This window comes from Pteropus vampyrus, unplaced genomic scaffold (assembly GCF_000151845.1).
Source record: "Pteropus vampyrus isolate Shadow unplaced genomic scaffold, Pvam_2.0 Scaffold548, whole genome shotgun sequence".
Classification (NCBI taxonomy): domain Eukaryota; kingdom Metazoa; phylum Chordata; class Mammalia; order Chiroptera; family Pteropodidae; genus Pteropus; species Pteropus vampyrus.
Window position 1 is genome coordinate 1,299,606 of NW_011889329.1, and position 14,248 is coordinate 1,313,853.

The 14,248-nt window shown below is 37.6% G+C and overlaps 1 protein-coding gene and 1 pseudogene across 1 annotated transcript in view; one reads left to right on the forward strand and one right to left on the reverse strand.

Annotated features, from left to right (window-relative positions):
- GPC4 (glypican 4) overlaps positions 1 to 14,248 on the forward strand; it is a 101,902-nt gene that overhangs the window by 47,825 nt on the left and 39,829 nt on the right. The window lies entirely within an intron of this gene.
- Positions 2,166 to 2,284, reverse strand: LOC111733321 (annotated as a pseudogene).

Genomic DNA, 14,248 nt, shown 5'->3' on the forward strand with positions numbered 1-14,248 from the left:
TGATCCTCCACAGAAAGGCCAATTGCTACCTCCCATCATCTTTGACAATAATGGTATTTACCCTCCCAGGTTATTCTCCTAAAATGAGTTGATGATGTTTGTATTAGTAGGATCCCTTGATATGGATGAGACTGTTTTAAATGTCTTAGTTATTCTAGGAAGCACATTTTTTTATAGCTCTGTTAGGAATAGTGGCTAGTCTTAGATTTTCAGCAGCATTCATAACTTGCAGCATTCAGGATAATTTGTTTTCTGATCCAGAAAGTTGATTATTCCTTTAACCATTTCTGAAAGATGTAATTCATTCATATTTCTAAAGAAAAGGGTATCTGATTCTTATTTACTATTTCCACTTTTACAATTATTGTGTGTGTATTGAAGTTCAGAATGCCTTGCCTAAATTTTAGGATGAAAACAGGAAGTAGTGACTAAATTTAAATGTGTTTTCTTATTTGAGGAATTAAAACCCATGTTTTGGAGTTCGTTTTGTTTTGGTCGTCACTCCCAGTTTAAATGTCATCGTTGGTTCTCATGGCCAGAGCAGCTTGTGGAGATCAGTAACTTGTGTTAAGCTTATATCTGACAGCAGTCAGATGGAATTTTTAACTCTAAAATGTCTGTATGTGGCAGATTCTCAAAAAGTTCAACAGAGACTTTTTGGCCTATACGACCCAACAATTCTACTCCTCGGTAAACCCTTTGGGCACAAGAAAAAGGAAAAAAAAAACCGAAACAAAATGAGCTATAAATTGGACATTAACTAAGGTTTTACTGTTGTAAAGAGGGTTTCCTATCAATGTTTGTATTCAGCGTCAAAATATAAATAAAAAAATAAATAATATAACTTAAGCATTTTTGTACGTAGCAGCATTATTCATAGTTGCCAAAAGATGGAAACAACCTAAGTGTCCACCAACTGGTGAATAGATAAACAAAATATGGTATATCCATACAATAGAATATTATATAGGCATAAAGAGGAATGACATACTGATACATGCTAGCTACAACGTGGAGGAATGTTGAAAACTTTATACTTCATGAAAAAAAGGAGTACAGAAGGATTACATGTTGTATGAATCCCTTAATATGAGTGTCTAAAATAGACAAATCAATAGAGATACAAAATAGATTAGTGGTTGCCTAGGGCTGTGTGTTCGTGGGTGGAGGGGAGGGAGTGATGATGACTGCTAATACGTATGAAATTTCTTTTTGGATGATGGAAATGTTCTGGAATTAGATAGTGGTGATGGTTACACAACTATTTTCACAACTCTGAATATACTAAAACCCAATGAATTGTATATTTTAAATGGGTGAATTGTGTGGTATGTAAATTGTATTTTGATTTTTAAAAACTTGGAGGAAAATGCCTATGGGGGCAGCAAGCAGCATGTCTAGCAGTATTTTGGTCTCACGAATTTCCAATTTGCAATTCTCTAAGGGCTAATGTCAGTGTTCACAAGCTGGACCACAGGAGACCAGAGTTCTAGTCCTGATCTAGTAAGTTACTATTGAGCTGAGCTGGACTAGTCTATCCACATTTGCAGGGAACTTCATCTAATCTGGTATAGACTGAGGAAATTAGATCTCAAGATCATATGTTCCTTACAGTTTTTAATGTTTGGAAATTTTGATAGCATTTACTTACATGCAACTTAACATGGTTTATTTACATGCAACCTTACTTCACTGTTTTTCATCCCCAGAGAATTAAGGGTGAGGTTGGGAGGTGAGAAGTGGGGGGAAAAAGACATATTCCTTTCTTAATAAAAGTATTGAGGGTATTTGAGGAAGAGTGAGAGAAAAGGGAACTTGTCCTAGTTTGGACTGCTATAACAAAAATACCATAGACTGAGTAGCTTAAACAGAAAATAATTTCTCCAGTTCTGGAGGCGGGGAAGTCCGAGATCAAGGCACTGGCAGATCTAGTGTCTAATGAGGGCCTCTGGAGCCTCTTTTTTAAGGGCATTCATCCCATTCATTGGAGGTTTTATCCTCATGATCTAATCACATTCCAAAGGCCCCTCCTCCAAATGCTATCACATTGGGCATTATGTTTTATTTTTCTTTTTAGACGAGGCAACCCCTTGGTTGACCTCACAGATTACAAGGACGTTGTCAGTTTACAATCCCTTATTTATTTATTTTTTTTTTATTTTTTACACCTACAGCACCTCTTCTTCCTAGGTGTTCTCCCATCCAAGTACTAACCAGACCTTACCCTGCTTAGCTTCCGAGATCAGGAGGGATCTGGCTTGTTCAGGATAGCATGGCCATAGATGTGTATTATGTTTTAACATGAATTTTGGAGTGATACAAACATACAGTCTCTATCAGAGCTAGATGTTTAAAAACATTATTTCTCAAACCATTGAAGGGGTGGTTGAGGGCATGCATGTGTGGTTAATTGCTATTACTGAACCATGCCCAGTATCGACAGTGACTTCTCCAGGCACCCCTTGGCCTCTCTGCCATGGCATTCCCAGCACTCGATCATTCTGAGATATCTGTCAGAATAGCAAACCATCACCCCCATTTGTGTTACTAAAAGGAGTCTCACCCTCTCCGCCTTCTACCGTTAGTCTGGCTATCCTTCCTTGACTTACCTGTTCTTTGTAGTGGGAGATAGCTGTGCAATGGACAGGAAGTTGAGGGAGTCCAGAACCATAGTAACACTCATTCATCACTCCGAGAGTTTACAAGCTTTCACTGAAGAGTCATCATTGTGTCGGTTTTCATGAAATAAAGATTGTCTGAGCCATCACAGAGGGCTGTTTTCAGGACAGCCGTGCTCACAGAGGATATTTGTTTTTCTCAGAAATGCTGGAAATATTGTAAGCTTTTTATCTCTTCTTTAGCAAGGCATTACTCTGGTGCTTTCAATTTCTGATCCTGCTAAGAAGTAAGAAATATTAAGAGGGCATTGTTTTAGAAAAATGATCTCCTAATATCAGTGCTAAGTGTCATCTGTGACCACACACATGTCCATTTATAAAATGTCCTATGAGATTGGGAACAGTAACGGGTTTATATCAAGGTTCACTCTCCAAATCATTAAAATTGTAAAACCACTCTTGTATTTTCAAATGTACGACATTCGTATTGTGTATGTGTTTCATGTAGGGTACAGACATAATGTGTGACGTTTGGTACACTGGAAGTTTTGAAATTAAAAAGAGTGGGCCACTGTTTTTTTGAACCTTTTCTCTGTTAATTTTCTTCAAGGGTTTTGTTTCCGTTATTGTACGTAGTTTGTTTTGGGCTCTTTTCTCAGAATCCTGTATTATCTCACTTGTTCTCTTTTGCAAGATGAGCAACTTTTGCATTTGGGTACTCTAATATACAGGAGAATGAACGATACAATTTATGCAGTTTTGTTTTCCAGAACACTTTGTTATTTTGACCTTCAGTGTTACCCAGGATTTGTCCCATTTCAATTCTCTAGAGCACTTTAAGACCAGCAAAGGTGCCTCTGTGGTGTGTGCAGTGGCTTGTTCTATGGCATGGCTTACTTCCTGGATGTTTCAGATCTGTTTCCTTCACTAAGCACGAGTTGTCTTAAGAGAAATAAAGAATGGTGTGAAGTGCAGTTAGCAGAGTCTCTCTTCCCAAATGGGAAAAGGTGTGTTTGAAGAAATAAATAAGCCCATTCTAAGAAATCTTATTTTCATATTTACTCAAATTTTTTTCTTCCAAACCTTTTCAGATTAATATTTTGGCAATATGAATCATCTGTTTGATGTCCTTTGAAAGGAAAAACAGCCTTGCTGCCTGAATCAGCTCTGCCCAGTTGTGTCTTGGACAAGGACACCACACTGAGGTGAAAGGGAAATAAATGAGCGTGTGCTTTTTTAGAACACAAATTCAAAGGACCTAAATGTATATAAAACAAGCCAGTTTTCTTTAATAAAGCACCCCACTGATCTGCTTGCTGTCTCTGAATACATGTAGAATTTTTGTGAAGCCTTTGAGTTACAACTAGTAACAACTGTTGACCTTCCTCTTGGCTTTAAAATGTTTTAGTTATCTTGCTTAATGTGTGAAAAGGGAATATTTTGAATAAGATTTTTCCAGATAATTGTCCTTTCACATATCAAGCAATCTTTCAAGAATGTTCTAAACATTTCAAAGAAAATATTTCTGAAATATTTTTACCCTTGCCTTATTAATCAGAAGGATAAAAATCATAATTAATAGGTTAAAGAAGTCCCAGGGTCGTCATCATGAACATCATTTAAAAAAATGGTATTCTAATTCAGTAATGTCCTTAGGGCTCTTTGAAGTTTGAGGAACTATTTGCCCCTGAGCTAAGTGGCCCCAAACTGTTCTTCCCACTGTTGCTTATGCCTCTCTTTTCAGCTGTCACTTCTGCTGTCATTGATTTGGGTTCACTCTTTGTCCTTTTTAACCCAGGGTGGAATTGAAAGTCTAGAAATCAGACAGCAAAGTTGGTTAAACATGCATCTGGAGTATTTGTGTGAGAAATAAAGGCTATATCCCAGAGGGTGGCCCCAGTACAATTTCACCACACTGAGTGTGGTGAAATGTATCTGCCTTCCTTTTTTTCCCCTCTCTTCTCCTCCTCCTCCATTTCTCTTTCCACCTCCCACCCAGGTATCCCTTGCTTATTGGGTTGTCCCAAAAGTTGAAGCAATGTGAGAGCCATTGCTCTACTCTTAAGGGTCTAAGGTTGTTTATTGAATACCTTTAGTATATCAGGAAGCTATAAAAAGAACGCTTTTAAAAAGCCTTTCCATGTGCTTGATTAAAAGAAATATTCCCATTTTCCCACACTGAACCTTAATTTATTTTCCTTTGTCTCCTCCACATCTCTTAAATAATTACCTGATCTTTTTATCTTACTTCTGAGTTTTGCTTATCTCTTTTGTATCTTTTAAGATTCAATGCCAGTACATAATGCCACAGATACATGATAATACTTTCTGTTGAATTTTTAGCGCACTCCATAAATTTTATCTTCAGCGTCCCCTTTATTCAAAGGCAAATTCTCCTTGTACTGCCCACCCCATACACTCTGGTTTATTAATATGAACATGGTTTTTATTCTTTGCCAAAATATTTGGTTTTCTCTCCCCTAGGGGCTTTATTTTTGTAAATGTGCAGTGATTTCACCTTTATTGTGAAGTTGGCCAGCCTACTTGATATGGAAATTAGTCTTACTGGTTTTTACTTCCCAGGGTCCTTTCTGGAGCTCTTCTTATGAATAGTAATTACATTGACAAGCACCAGTCTCTTGGGCACAGTGGCTATTTGTAAAGACGGCCTACACACATTGGCCAAAACAATTTCACCCTTGAGTTACTTCAAAACTGGCTGGTGGATACCATCTGGTCCCAGTGATTTATCTACAGATGCAGAGCATCATGTTTACCACTATTTGATCTAGTACCTCTGACCTGCCTACTTCAGTGTTCTGGTTTGGGAATGCGAATCTTCTTAGAAGACAAAGAATTCATTCAGTCTATGAACCATCTCCTTTTTAGCCCTGTGACTGTGATTAAGTGGATCCTCGGATGTTGTAAATGGCTGCCTCCCTTTGATAGAGTGAAAGAGCCTCTTACTCTATTGGCTTTGCAATCTCTCGCAAGTCGCTCCTGCCTAATTTTTATTTTGTGTCTAACCTTCTATGCCTTATGGGCTTTTCTCTATTCCCTTCTAGACTAGCTTTTTATTTCATCGAAGATACCTTTACTTCTTTTCACTCTATCTTTTCGCCACACCAAAGGTTCTCTTCCCTCTCTCCAGCCCTCTCCTCAAAATCTAAGTACTTGGAAGCACTTACTCTGAGGTAACAATAGGCAAGTTTTTTTTTTTTTTCTTAAACCAGTCTGCAGGCATCTTGCATGTTGTTTACTTTGTGAACTCTTTCTCCCCCAATAATGCCTAGTTTTTTCATAGCTTCTTAGTCAAAAACAGGAAAAACGCATGTAAAGGGTTTTGAACTTTCCTTTTTTTCTCTCATCACATTGTTAAATTTAATAGTGCTGTGATCACCATTACATACTTTTATTCACTCACTGGGTGCCCTAACTCCTATATATTACTCAGGACCAAGGCCAAGGTATCTCCCCTGTTACTCCCTCTCTCTCTGCACACCTCTCACCCACCTCACAGAAACACGTGTTCAGGAAGCAGTCATTTTTCATCTCTTTAAATCTTTCCTACACATCTTGGCAGATAAGTATTATGTTGATGAATTTCCTTTTTCTCATTCATGTGTATGAATCTTATGCACAATTGTAAGGGAATAATGGAGGGAAATATATGGTACCAGTCTAAAACCTAGTAGAGGAAGACCTATTTGACAGAAATATTTAAGAAATAGAGTATATGGAGATGATCAAATAGTAAACTGTGAAACGATCTGATATACTTTCATCAACAACATCAAAAAATCATCACTAAAATGCGTCACAGTTATGCAGGTAGCTGTCATCTCCATCTTTGTTCTCCCTTCCTTTGATGTGATAGGGAACAAACTTCCTTCATCTCAGGGTGTTGTTTTTTTTTTTTTTTTGAAGGGGTGTTGTTTGACATGCATTTATCCTCATTCTAAATTTCTGAATCATCCACCTTTATTTTTATAGAGTAGAGTATTCTTTCAACAAAATAATTGGCTGTTAAGAAGGAACTGATCATTTGTCAGGATAGTACAGTTGACTTAATAGTGCATATTCTAGCCACACAAACTTTTTTAAAAGGTGAGATACCTATTTGAGTAAAATAGGAATGTCTTTTTTCAATCTTTTGAATTGAGTTCATAAGTACAGGAACTCTAGAATACAAATTATTCATAGTTTATATATAGAAATATCTGGATATTGACACAAAGTTGATTCATCAAAATATTAGGCCAGACTATGTGAACTTGCTGATATTTGACCTTTTTTGACTTAAAATAATGGCAATTTTATATGAATCAATCTTTACTACTTTGTTTTTCATTAATCTCTAAGGACATGCCAGAGCCATTTCAGAACTAAATAAAAGATTCTCTAGACAAATCCCAGAGTGATATTGTTGTGACCTGAATTTTTACCAAGGGACAGTTTGTGTTTTGGCTAAATAAAGCTAAATTGCTTTTTGGTCTATAAGTTTTAGAAATAAATGCTGCCTAAGACTAATAATAATAGTAGTAGTCACAGAAATAATAAAAGTAAGAAAACAAAAACATTCTTCCTTTGATTAAATAGAGTTGAATCCTGAAGCATAGAAAGGATCCCCCGTCTGAGCAATGTATGGCATCTTCTGACATCAACATTCATGATAGTAGCTACTGTTGAGTGAAGCGCTGTATACATTCAATGCTTTCAATGACTCTGCGGTAGGTTCTAATTTTGTCCCCATTTTACAGAAGATGAATTAGTCTTAGAGGTACAAAGACTGACCCAAAGTTGCACAGTAAGGAACAGAACTCAGTTCAAACTCAGACCCACTTAACTCCAAAGCCCTAATGCTTTACATACAACATGGTGCTTCCCTGCCTCAAAGACTTAAAACAAGTCCTGTGTGTGGTAAGCCTTTCTGTTCTCTTTGAGTTTCCTGCTTGTTGTGACTTTATTCATTTGTTTTGTATTGAACTGGTCTGACTGAGGAACCTTGGTGATGCTGAGTAAAGTGAGGCTCTTGGTTCTTGAAGAGCCCGACCCTTCTTGTTCTGAGTTGGTAGTCACTGGTGGGATGATAGAAGCTTGGGTTCCATATGCTATCCCAGGGCTACCAAATTTGTCAGTGCTATGAGTTTTAACCAATAGGCAAAATGCATCATGCTTTTTTCTTAACATAGGCTCATTTTGTAATAATTTTCGACATAATTTCTGTTTATGTTTGCAGCCACAAATCATGGCACCATGAAGGTTCATCTCACAGTAATGAAACAATGGCTTTTTTTTTTTATAAGGGCATGCCCTACATTTACCCATACCCACTGGTATTAGGCCAAATGGAAGCTCATATGTGTGCTACTGAGCACCACTTCAAGTTTGTCTTTATGAAACGAGATTTAAACTATGGTTCTTTTACAAGCTTATTTAATTGTAGTGTTGCCATTCCATATGATCGAACTTAACCATAGTGGAGTTAAACTTGGGTTAGGTTAGTTAGTCTTTTTGTATTGGGCTGTGCTCATTGTCACATATTAAATATAGAAACACCCATGGGCCAAAAAAATAAATAAATAAATAAAAGGTATTTTTTTCCAGATAGCTTGGTCGAACTCATTCTAATTTAGGGAGTTCATTTGCAAAAGTCAGGACTTTTAATAATGGACATTTGTTTTGCTTCAGCATTTCAGATGGCTTTTCTCCCTGTCCCAACATTGAAATGGATTCCAGAAAATGATTTAAAGTCTTGCACTGTGGAAATGAATGTGCTCCTGTAACATTGGATATAATTTGGGATTATGCTGTCTTGACTTAGAGTTAAAGCATGAGATTAGGTAGATTAAAAACAATAACAACAAAAATTGTGACCTTGCACCATTTATGATCCTATGAAAGAAAGAGGGCAAAGTGAGCTGTTCCTTGTTCTTTCATATTTCTAGTCACCAATACATAAATCTAGTTACCAAGTACACTAAAATGTTTACTAATTCAAACAGGTAAGCACAGTACTGCCAAGTGTTATCTTTAGAACAAGACTGTCATTTAATATTAATTGTCATTTGTTCTCATCCTTAAAGGCAATTTAAAAATTGGTTGCCAGAGGGGAGGGGAAAGGGGTATGGGTGAAAAAGATGAAGGGAAATATACATTGATGCGATTACATTGCACAGTGACAGATGGTTACTAGTCATACTGTGGTGATCCCACTGTAAGGTATAAAAATGTTGAATCACTGTTCTATACCTGAAACTAACATAATATTGCGTGCCAACTACACTTTAATAAAAATTACAAAGAACTGCCTCTTGTTGGTTACCATGGAATCAGGAAAAACTAGGAACTTATGCAAATAAATATATGTGTCTGCAAGGAAAAGGTTACTTTAATTTTTATTTTCCTTTGAAGTATCTTTAAGTATACTCTTAAAATATATCCTGAACCACATATTATTGTTTGTTTTCCATGTAAGATAAAACATCTTCAAGGAGAGGGACTGAAAACAAGTACATTAAAGTGACTTCTTTTCTGGAAGAAGGTGCTGGTATGAAATTGGGTCCTTGAGTTTTCCAAAGGAGGCTGTATTTATTGCCCTTCTTTTCTAAGAAAAGCCATTTTAATAATTTTTGCTATCGCATCAAAGACTTTTCATGATAATCACAGTCAATAATTGCAATAGTAATGCTGTGTGCCATCTGCAGGCTCTGTGCAATGGAAACGACAGAGAAAAAAACATGTCCCTTTGCTTGATAGACGTTATTATGGAGTCTGAGGCCCTGGTGTCAGATTGCTATTTGCATGAGTTTTAGGTGGCCCTCTCACACACTACTTAGCCCTGGATTATATCATCTTTTCTGTCTTTCTCCTTTGGCCCACTTCTCTTTAGTTCTTTTTTTCTCACTCCTGCCCCTTAATGGCTGTGGTCTTGAACCTTTCCACCTCCCATGGTGGTTGTTCATCCTAAAGTAGCTGATGGGCCTTGATGATAGGTCACATTCTGGGACTGGAGGAGTAGTTGGAATATTTTTGGGATCAGATATTTGACCAAACTAATTGTTTTATGAGTGAGCAGTTGGCCAATGACCCAAAGATTTATGGAACACAAATTGGATATTGAAATAATGAAATAAGCACCCAGTTACTCAGTTGTTCCAGGCCCTAGAAAGCTGTCTGATACCCTGAATTTGTGAACATCAGGTCTCAAGCTTGTCTCTTGTCTTGATTTCTGGTACCTCTCTTAGGTCCTGTGACAGACAACACCATTCTATAGTGATTTCATTGTTAGCCCTATGGCAGCAAACCTCATATCTTCTTAGAGGTTCAAATTAGAATGGCTTGTCTCCTTTCATCCCCACCCAAAGCAAAAATGGTAAAAAGGCAGCTCCTTCATTCTTGGTTTATCTCATAGTTCTGCTGTAAAGAGGGCCAGGCAATCTTCAACTTACTAGTTGCTTTCTAGAATATTCTTATCTATCTCTGTGGCCCTGGGGTGACTAAGAGACCTCTGATTTGGCAGACCTGTATCTGAGGATGGTCAAGGCTTGTAGAGACTTTAATGCAGAACAAATGACTGGTTTCTCTCTTCCTTGTCGCTTGTGAAGAGACATCATTTTTCTTTTTTCCATAAGAAAGTAAATTTTTTTGTGTCATAAACAGTTTATAACATTAATAGTTTAATTTAGTGCCCAAGATCTGCCTTTATTTTTTCTTCTCTGTGATATTAAAGAAACCAGAGGAAAACAGTAGGTGGCTGGCTTGGCAGCCCAGCTGAAGATTTCCCTAAGTAATACCTTACATTTAACTTTGAGCACCTTTTTATCAGAGTTTCAGAGCCCAGAACAAACAGCGTGGTAGAAAGGAATTGTGTTGTAGTTCAATTATTTTGTTGTGTGGTGTGCCCGTCAATTGAGGGCACAGAAGCTCCTTTCCTGAGACCTCAACTATAAATGTCAAATGGAGCCCTGCCGGTGATTTATTGACTATTGGAATATAAGTCTAGGGAAGCTCGTCATCAAGTGACCAGATTTAGAGACTTTAAAAAATCAAAGCATAAGTAGTTACAAAATAGTCAAGGGGGATATACAATGCAGCATAGGAAATATAGTTGATAATGTTGCAATAACTATGTATGGTGCCATGTGGCTACTAGACTTATTGGGGGATCACTTCATAAATTATATAAATGTCTAACCATCTATGTTGTACATCACTAATGTAAAATAATATTGACTGTCGAGTGTAACTGAAAGAGATAATTTCTTAACAAATAAAAATGAAAATATCAAAGCATTAACATCAGTTGAGAGTTGACTTTAAAAAAATTAATTTGGATATTTAGTGACCTGATTTGTCAAGCCAAATAACTAAAGAGCATTTGTGTGAGAAGTTTTGGAGACCAAGAAAGGCAGCAGAACTAGGTCCCCAAGGAGTTTGTGTATTTCCCTCATTGCAAGATTCTGCTTTGAGTCTAAGCTAATATTTTCTGTAATTTTGGATTACTCAAAAGATGGACATGGCATGTGTCGCAATGCATAGGTTATATTTGAATGTGCAAATCTCTCCCACTTTGCCCAAAGGCACATCCCAAGGCATATCTATTGATGTCCCTCCCAGTGTGAGAAGTACGTATGGGGTGGATTTGCCTCTCTTCCTGTCTTTTGATCTTGAGTTGTTCCAAGATAAGATCAGAGGACCTCAGAAATCTTTGTGGGGTGTGTGTGTGTGTGTGTGTGTGTGTGTGTGTGTGTGTGTGTGTGTATGAATTTAGATGATATAATAAGAGGGAGAGGAAAAGCCTATAGAACAACAACATTAAAATCTATGTCTGTTCATTTTACAGTTTTCACGAGGGCAGAAACCAAGCCTTTTGTATTTCTGCACTCATGGATGGCGTTTGGCACATAGGAAGGCATTTGATAGATAAGTACCGCATTAAGCACCAACAATGGTTTTGTGTTGCCAAATTGTGTCAGAGAATACTTTGGAAGAAAATCAGTTCTTTGATTTAAATTTGGGAAAAATTTTAGGGCGGAGTTCCATTTCCAGATAATCTCTTGCGGTGGACTGGTTGAAGTAACTGGGTCAAGAACTGGTAAATATACTGGATTTTCTAATCCAAATGAACAAATCGAATGTGATTGATTAATCAACAGGTATAATCCTGATGAAAAGATTCTGAAAGGTGGGATTGTGGAATGGAAATGTGCCAAGGAGCTAGTATATTGCCAGTAGGATAAATCCCTATCAGACCTAGGAAACCTCACTTGTAAAAGCAGGCTGGTAGAAAGAGTGAGAATATTGAAAACTTAAGCAAACTTAATCTTCTGGGAAAGGCAGAATCATTTCTGTATGGGGTATCTGTCCTTGGCTAATGACCTCAAGGGACTAAAGCATATGTGGACAAAAGGAAACCAGCGTATATGATTGATTTAGGCTCTGAAAAGCTCTTCAGGGGATTGCACACCAAGCAAAGGAACCCTAAGTGTCATCACCACAGAACTGTGGGCCTGTTTCATCAAACATTGCAACTGATTTTGAGACAGAAACAAAGGGTAGAGATAAATAATTCTCTAGATACCAACATTAATAGTGGCATTCTCTCCAAAATTAGGACTGCAACAAATTTTACCTAAAGCTCTAGTAAATGACCTAGAAGAGGAAGATACATTGAAAACTTTACTTTTGTCAATAAAAGTTTTCTAAATGGCAAAGTGCCTGTTAAATGAGAATAAGGTGTAGGGTATATGTCCCAAGGGTGGTGGGCTTAGGTATTAGGGTACTAGATAATGGTGGGGAGGAGCTTTTTTGAGGGTTGAAGAAATTCAACTTTGCAAAACGAAGGTGCTGCCCCTCATGCATCTGCCTGTACTAATAAGATTCAGAAGAATTTTTCTCTCATAAAAATGAACTCCTGTTCAACTGAGGCTCATGTCCCTGTCCATTGGAACTGAGACTTATTAAGAGTCCTTCAATGCAGATATGTATTAGAGTAAGTTGTAATGTACTATAACCTTTAATAAGAATTTGTGGAAGTGGATTTTAAGAGATGTAATTAAGTACAAACATTGAAAATGTGAATGTTTCTTTCCTCTTTGCCATTTCATTGATATTTGGCTAGAATTTTAAAGAATGGTTTTGTGTGGCTTTAAATCTGATGTTGAAAGCCATTTTTCTTTATGTGAGGCAGCAGACTTTGCTATCACTATAGTATAAAAGCTTTTTTACATAGCCATTTGGAGAAATATCTTTGGACGGACTCGTGATGAATGGATACGTTGTTCGTTAGGTATATTTTTCCTAGAAAGTAGATTAACTGAAAACCTATTCTCACAGTGTAATTTGGAGGGGGGAATTTGAAGTATGTCATGAAAAGGAGAAAAAAGAAGGTGAGGGTTTTTTTTTCCTAGTTATGCAAGATGAAAACAGTTATTAAAAAAAAAAGAATGTTAAAACTGTTCATGACCCACACAACCTATGAAATGTATATAAATTTAAAGGTATTAATATGTTCGTATTAGAGCAAGTGTCTGGTTATTTTGAGCCTCCCCCCACCCCACCGACTGCATTTTCTTCTGCATTTGCAGTAAACTGGTAGTCACTGCTGGCCCTTTCTGATCTTGCTGTCAAACCTAAATGGTTGTGGCAGGTTATCTGAGAATTGGATTCCTGTAGATCTTATTTGGAAATAATAAAGAAAATCATTCCAAGTTGGAAGTTCTGGTGTTCAGGAAAGGTGTGTCTCCAGTTTTTTTTTTTTTTTTTTTCCCTGAGGATACCTTCCTCCCTCCTTTCCCTTCCTCTGAGGCCTTATGTGATTGCCTAGAGGAGGCTGATCACAGGGGAAGTCATAATACTTCAGCACAGTAGTGGTGTAGAGAAAGGGCAAGATGCTGCTGGTGGCCAGCATTCTCACCCTGAGAAACCCTGTGACCTTCCAAGCCTATCTTAAGGACGGTCCTACCAACACCTTGGTCTATCAGGGATTATGATCCATAACCTGAGGACACAGGTTCTGGAAGTACTGATGGGCACCAAAGAAAAAACCATCATAGCCAATGGTGTTTCCTCTCAAAGCTACTTTTTATTTGTAGGTAAATATGTAACAGGCATTTGGAATCATTTATCCCCAGGCATTCGTTAAGTTATGAGCCCAATAAAAATAATAAATTAGTATTTGAGAGAAACTCTGAAGTGATGCCATCACGGTATGTGCACTTGAGTCATTGACAAGAAAGATCTCCTTTGTTAGTTGTAAAACAAGAGTACTCCATCTTTTTCTGCCTGCCCCTAGCCTACCTCTCAAAGTTCCCCAACACATTTCCGGGGGCCATATATTAGCACTGACTGCTGTGGTAGTATTTATTGGATCCTCAGACTTGTTTAAGAGTTTTGGGCTGATCACCAGTATTATTATTCCTATTGAGCACTGGACCTGGACAACGTGGTTGAGAATGTGCAAAATAGATGCAGTTGTTCTAGCTGCTCTAAAGTGATGGAAACATAAGGTCCAAGTGTGCATTTCAGGCCATTCACTCACTTTGGTTGATGTGCCTGCCTGCCTGCCTGCCTGCCTGCCTGCCTGCCTGCCTTCCTTCCTTCCTTCCTTCCTTCCTTCCTTCCTTCCT